General features: G+C 40.5%; 1 pseudogene across 1 annotated transcript; it reads left to right on the forward strand.

Moving 5' to 3' along the window:
* Window positions 1–837: 837 nt before the first annotated feature.
* On the forward strand, window positions 838–3,848 carry LOC149267629 (cysteine desulfurase, mitochondrial pseudogene; annotated as a pseudogene). The gene is made up of 2 exons (XR_016261219.1): window positions 838–2,363; window positions 3,450–3,848. The product of XR_016261219.1 is annotated as a cysteine desulfurase, mitochondrial pseudogene (transcript).
* Window positions 3,849–6,325: the final 2,477 nt, after the last annotated feature.

Consider the following 6,325-nt stretch of genomic DNA (forward strand, 5'->3'; position numbering starts at 1 on the left):
ATAATTTGCTTTTTAGAGCTAATCTTCACATTGAAGCAAAATTCATCAAAATAATATACAATATGTTTTATGGAACCAACTTTTGTATGCCTAGTCTAACCACGGTGTTTTTTTGCCCTGAAAATCATGGAAATTATGGCCATATTTTGATAAAATCCAGTAGGAATTTTTCTAAATCCAAATTATAACTGTCAAACTTCAATATTTTGGGTCCCTTAAAAGGTTTTTATGGTGTTGAATCCATTTCCACCATAAAAAAAAAAATTAAACATTGTTATTGCAATTTTTTTTGGAATTTTTTTGCCGAGATTCCAACAATTTTTTGTTGTCATCAATTCCTCACCACCTCCATAAATGACTCCCTTTTGTATTGGTGCAAGAACCATCAAAATCCCATAGAACTTGCTTGCTTTAGGGAATTGCTTACACACAACGCACTTCAGCGTTACCACTATGGCAATATCCAACCATCGTTCAGCGAAATCATCACTGCCCTAAAATGCAGAGAGACAATTACAGCGGCATGGGTGATTAGACACCGTCTTACGAAGACCACTCGAAACGGCAAGAGCTAACCAGCTTGCCTAAGGCATTAAATTCCTGGTTAGCTGCGCCCTCAATATCCTTATAACACACCCCCACACACCCATTATTTTTTATTTATAAAGTCACTGCGTGTGTGTTATAAAGATATCAAAGCCGCAACTAACTAAGCATTTAATGCGCTATGGCACGCTGGTTAGCTCTTGCCACTGGAAACTAGGGAGGATATTATATTCTCAACCAAGCAAAAAGCATCTACCATGTAACGGGCCAAAAAAAAGCATATTTATTAGGCTACGGCCCTACTTTATAAAGGAAACCTCACAAATACATTTTGGTGCAGCAGCACTGTTCAAACCCCAACTGTAATCTTCGAACGCCGACACTTTATATTTTCAGACTACAGACTTCGGCAGCTCGGCAATGGCGTCGAAGCTCCTAACAATGGCGTCAAGAAGGGCCGCCAGAACTCTCACCAGTGGCGGCCCTGCCGCCTCTTTCTCAACGGCAGCAGCTAGAGCAGAAGAAGAAACGGTGGAGGAAACTGTGGAAGGAATCACAATGAAGGGCGTCAAGATGGCAGGCCGGCCCCTATATCTCGACATGCAGGCCACATCCCCGGTCGATCCTAGGGTTCTGGATAACATGCTGCCGTATTACATGTACCAATACGGAAACCCTCATTCTCGAACCCATCTCTTCGGCTGGGAATCCGACATGGCCGTGGAAAGGGCCAGAGAGCAAGTCGCCGCCCTAATCGGCGCGAGCCCTAAAGAAATAATCTTCACCTCCGGTGCCACTGAATCGAACAACATATCCGTCAAGGGTGTCATGCATTTCTTCAAAGACAAGAAAAGACACGTCATCACCACGCAGACGGAGCACAAGTGCGTCCTGGACTCATGCCGGCACTTGCAGCAGGAGGGTTTCGAGGTCACCTACTTGCCCGTGAAAAAAGACGGCCTCATCGACATTGATGAGCTGAGGGCCGCCATCAGGCCCGACACAGGTTTGGTCTCTGTCATGACTGTTCATAACGAAATTGGTGTAATTCAGCCCATTGAAGAAATAGGTGAAATATGTAGGCAAAACAAAATTTTCTTCCACACTGATGCGGCCCAGGCCGCTGGTAAAATTCCTGTCAATGTCGATGAGATGAAAGTGGATTTGATGTCATTGAGTGGGCACAAGCTGTATGGGCCTAAGGGAATTGGGGCTCTGTATATGCGCCGCAGGCCCAGGGTTCGAGTCGAGCCGCAAATGAACGGCGGAGGGCAGGAGAGGGGGATCAGAAGTGGCACAGTAGCGACGCCGTTGGCTGTCGGCATGGGCGCTGCCTGTGAGTTGGCGATGAAAGAGATGACTTATGACCAGAGGCATGTATCGGCGCTGCAAGAACGTTTGTTAAGTGGGATTAAGGCGCAGCTTGATGGTGTTGAGATCAATGGGAGCGCGGAGCGTCGGTATGCGGGGAATCTCAATCTGTCTTTTGCTTATGTAGAGGGGGAGAGCCTTCTCATGGGTCTTAAGGAGGTTGCAGTCTCGAGCGGCAGCGCGTGCACGAGTGCCAGTCTGGAGCCTTCTTATGTTTTGAGGGCTTTGGGGGTTGAAGAAGACATGGCTCATACTTCTATTAGATTTGGGATTGGAAAGTTCACCACTCCGCAAGAGATCGATAGGACCATTAAGCTTACTGTTGATCAGGTTCAGAAGCTGAGAGAAATGAGCCCGCTGTGGGAAATGGTGAAAGAAGGAATTGATATAAAAAACATCCAATGGTCGCAGCATTAGAATGGCTTCGTATTTACATAAACAAAAGGGTATATTTGCAACCATTGATTCATTCTCCATTATAAATACCCTCCAGTTGGTGGATCATCTTTAACTTCCTTACGGATGCCAAGTACACTCATAAAGCGATTTTGAGCTAGACAAGTATAGCCCTGCTGAGTTTAATGTATTTGTATCGTCTTTTGTTCACATGTAAAATATAGCCCTGCTGAGTTTAATGTATTTGTATCGTCTTTTGTTCATATATAAAATATAGCCCTGGTATCGTCTTTGGTTCATATGTAAAATATGTTGTTTAATAGTACGTGTCGGTTGTTGAAGTCCAACTAAGCACAGTTTGGTATTCGGAAACCATAGATATTTGTTCCATGATGGTCCATTTGTTTTAGTAGAAGATGCTTCCATCAACTTCTAGTTCCTGTGGCTTGTTGGTTGCGCCTACGTCAGAATTGCAAGGCAAAGCGAAATTACTTCTATAATCGAATGATCACAATGCCCCGACACTTCGTCAAATGAAAACATATTCATTTTTCAGATAATAGAAGAAGACAAAAACTGGAGAGCTCCTCCATGAAACACACACGGTATTTTAGATTTCTTGTTATCTTATCAAACCGAATAAGAAACTCTGACTTCAGCCTTCTGTCAGTTTCATCCTCAATAGCTGATCTTGTTGCCATCATACTGTCTATCAGATATCGAAAGTGAATAAGAAACTGACTTTAGCCTCCTTCTAGCTAGCATATCTTTAAACTGATTCCATATGCACTATTAATTGAGATTTCCGTTTTATAGATGGAAAGAAAGGGAATCTGGAACCTGGACCTTTCTTTTTTCTGTGTGTGCTTGGGACAGAATTTAATTGATTGATAATGTCATTGCATTTGTGAACTCATTAGAAAATTTCTACACTTCCAAAAAGTAACAGAAATAATAGTCATCTTACCACAGTGCAAATGAAGTTGATTTCTGAGCTAAATTGTAGCCCTTCCAGCTCTGTTTTCTAATCCCTGTTTCAGCTGCGTGAATGTTGTTTTTGATGCACAGTAGGTTGAAGGCTCAGTCTTTCTTTGAAAATTGTCTAAAAAACTGGATGTTTGCTTCTTTGGATGCAGATCGAATGTTATGTGATTGGATATGGATTGGAACCCAACTCTCTACCTTATGATCCTCCTCTACTCAGTACGGTGTTTAGTGTAACTGGAACAAAAAATTTTAGGTTTCAGTTTCCATGTTCTCAATGTTTATGGGCTCTACATCAATAGAGAGCCCTTATGGAAACAATTGAAAAGCTACAAGGCCTTTCCTGCTCCTTTTTTGTTGATTGGAGGAGACATGAATTTCACTTCGTTTCTTAAAGAAGTTTTAGATTCCAACCCCATAATGGATTCGCAAAATCATTCATTCTATTCTATGCTCGAAAACAATCCCCTGATTGATTTAACAAGTTAAATTGTAGCCCACTTGCAGAAATTTCCATATTAATGTCAAAGTGGTGGCCAAGAGTTTGGACAGATTTTTGGTGTCTGAAGAATGGATGGCCAGACGATTCACCCTTAAGTCATGGGTTTCTTTTGGAGGTTTTTTTGACCACCTCCATGTTCGGTTGTAGAGAGACGTTAGCAGTCCTATACTTCCTTCTTCCTTCAAATTAAACGAAGATTGATTTGAAGTGGAAAATTTCAGGAGGCTGTTGGAGAATTCCTAGAGTTCTCTAACCACATATGCTCCCGAGACTTTTAGGAAACAATTTGCAAACAACATCTCTTGGGTCTGTTTGGAAGCTTCTAGACAATCCTTGTCGGATAAGGAAGAGTTTTAATGGATATTGAAAAGTAGGGTGGTATTGTTAAATGAGGGTGATAACAACACAACATTTTTCCGTAAATATTCAAATTATAGAAGAAACCGAAACATCATTTGGCACATCAATTCAAGTAATGGAAAAATGCTCTCCTCTTTCTTTGATATGGTGGTGGAAGGATTTAAGCATTTTAGTTCCTTATTTAAAAACCCTAAAGGATAACTCATTCAAGAGATTTTAGAAGTTGTTAATCTTTTCCATCTATAATCGCTAAAGGTATGAGCAAATCGATGACAAATGAGGTTTTTGCATTAGAGGTTCAGTTCACCTTTTCCTATATGCAAAATGACAAAAGTAAAGGCTTGGATGGGATGCTTATCACCCTTTCCTATATGCAAAATGACAAAAGTACAGGCTTGGATGGGATGCTTGTGGAATTCTTTCATAGTTTTAGGATTTCATGAAATTAGATTTCTTATGACAGCTAGAGACTCTCAATGATCAGGAAAAGTTTTGAGCGCCCTTAATGTGACTTGCATTGCCCTTATTCCAAAAATGTAGAATGGAAACTCTTTTTGAGACTTCAGAGCCATTTTGTGATGTAATATGATTTACAATGTTATTGCGAAGGTCATTGCCATTCATGTGAAGTTGATTCTCATTGAATTTATTTTAGAAGAATAATTTGGGTTTTTGCAAGGTAGGCATATCCATGATGTGGTGGTTATTGTGTAGGAAACTATCCACTCTATCCAGGTAGATTTATCAAAAGCATATGACAGGGTCAATTGGACCTTCCTTAGATTAGGTTTGTTTAAAATAGGTTTTGAATCCTTGGTGGTAAATTGGATTATGGGTTGCATCGCAATGTTTTCCTTCTCAATTTTAATTAATGGGGCCCTTTCTAGTTTTTTTCGACACTTTTAGTGGTTTGAAATAGGGGTGTCCCCTATCCCTTCTTTTATTTTTTATCGTTATCAAATCCTTGAGCAAGTTAATTCATCTTGCAAAATAGGCATTGAGGGTTAGCTCAATGTGGTGGTTATTGTGTAGGAAACTATCCACTCTATCCAGGTAGATTTATCAAAAGCATATGACAGGGTCAATTGGACCTTCCTTAGATTAGGTTTGTTTAAAATAGGTTTTGAATCCTTGGTGGTAAATTGGATTATGGGTTGCATCGCAATGTTTTCCTTCTCAATTTTAATTAATGGGGCCCTTTCTAGTTTTTTTCGACACTTTTAGTGGTTTGAAATAGGGGTGTCCCCTATCCCTTCTTTTATTTTTTATCGTTATCAAATCCTTGAGCAAGTTAATTCATCTTGCAAAATAGGCATTGAGGGTTAGCTCAATTGGTTGAGTTCACGTCGCTAAGCATCTTGCTAATAGCAAGTCACAGGGTCAATTAGTTGAAAATAATTAATACTATATTGTATTAATGAATAAATGGTTACATGGTTGTAACGTAACTCCTTAAGTTAGGATTAGTTCCTAGGTTGTAGTAGTTTGTTCTCACCTCCCTATTCTTTTGAGATGTATTTATTGTTTCATTTTTATTAATTGAATATGAGAGTGTATGCTCCAGTTTGTGCAGTCCCCAAGTGCAACATGTTCACCTGTGATTTGTTGGTTAATTCAATTCTTTCTTCTTTTCTTTCCAATTTTTCTAACATGGTATCAGAGCTCAAATCTGGTGAGTCTGATTTCCATGCAGAGCTTTATTGGCTACATTAGAACCCTAGTGGCTACAAAGCCTTCGTGACTACAGTGCCCCAGTGGCAACAGAGGAGCCTTAGTGCTCACATTTTCAGAGTCTAGGTGGTCGGGAGTGACATACCTTACTCACAGGAGAAATTTATCTTTCTCACAGGTCTCAACATACCTCCAGCTGAGCACAAAGTAGTCATCGCGTTTTTTAGCCTGACAAAAGCGATGATCATCGCGGATATGAAGGTCAAACCCGCGATGATGTGATCTTTACTTAGATCGAATTTCTGCATGGCCCAAAAAAATCGCGCTTTTTCAGCCAAAAAGGGTGATGGTATGTTTTTTATGGTTCTGAGCTTGAGATTTTGCTAGTTTGGTGGCAGATCTGAGTTGCGGACACAAAGATCGTGGTAGATTGGTGGCAAATCGACTAGATCAGAGGCAGATTGGGTGGATTGGTGGCAGATCAGACAGATCTGT

This window comes from Pinus tabuliformis, chromosome 6 (assembly GCF_031772625.1).
Source record: "Pinus tabuliformis cultivar Carrire ecotype Pingquan chromosome 6, CPIR1, whole genome shotgun sequence".
Classification (NCBI taxonomy): Eukaryota; Viridiplantae; Streptophyta; class Pinopsida; order Pinales; family Pinaceae; genus Pinus; species Pinus tabuliformis.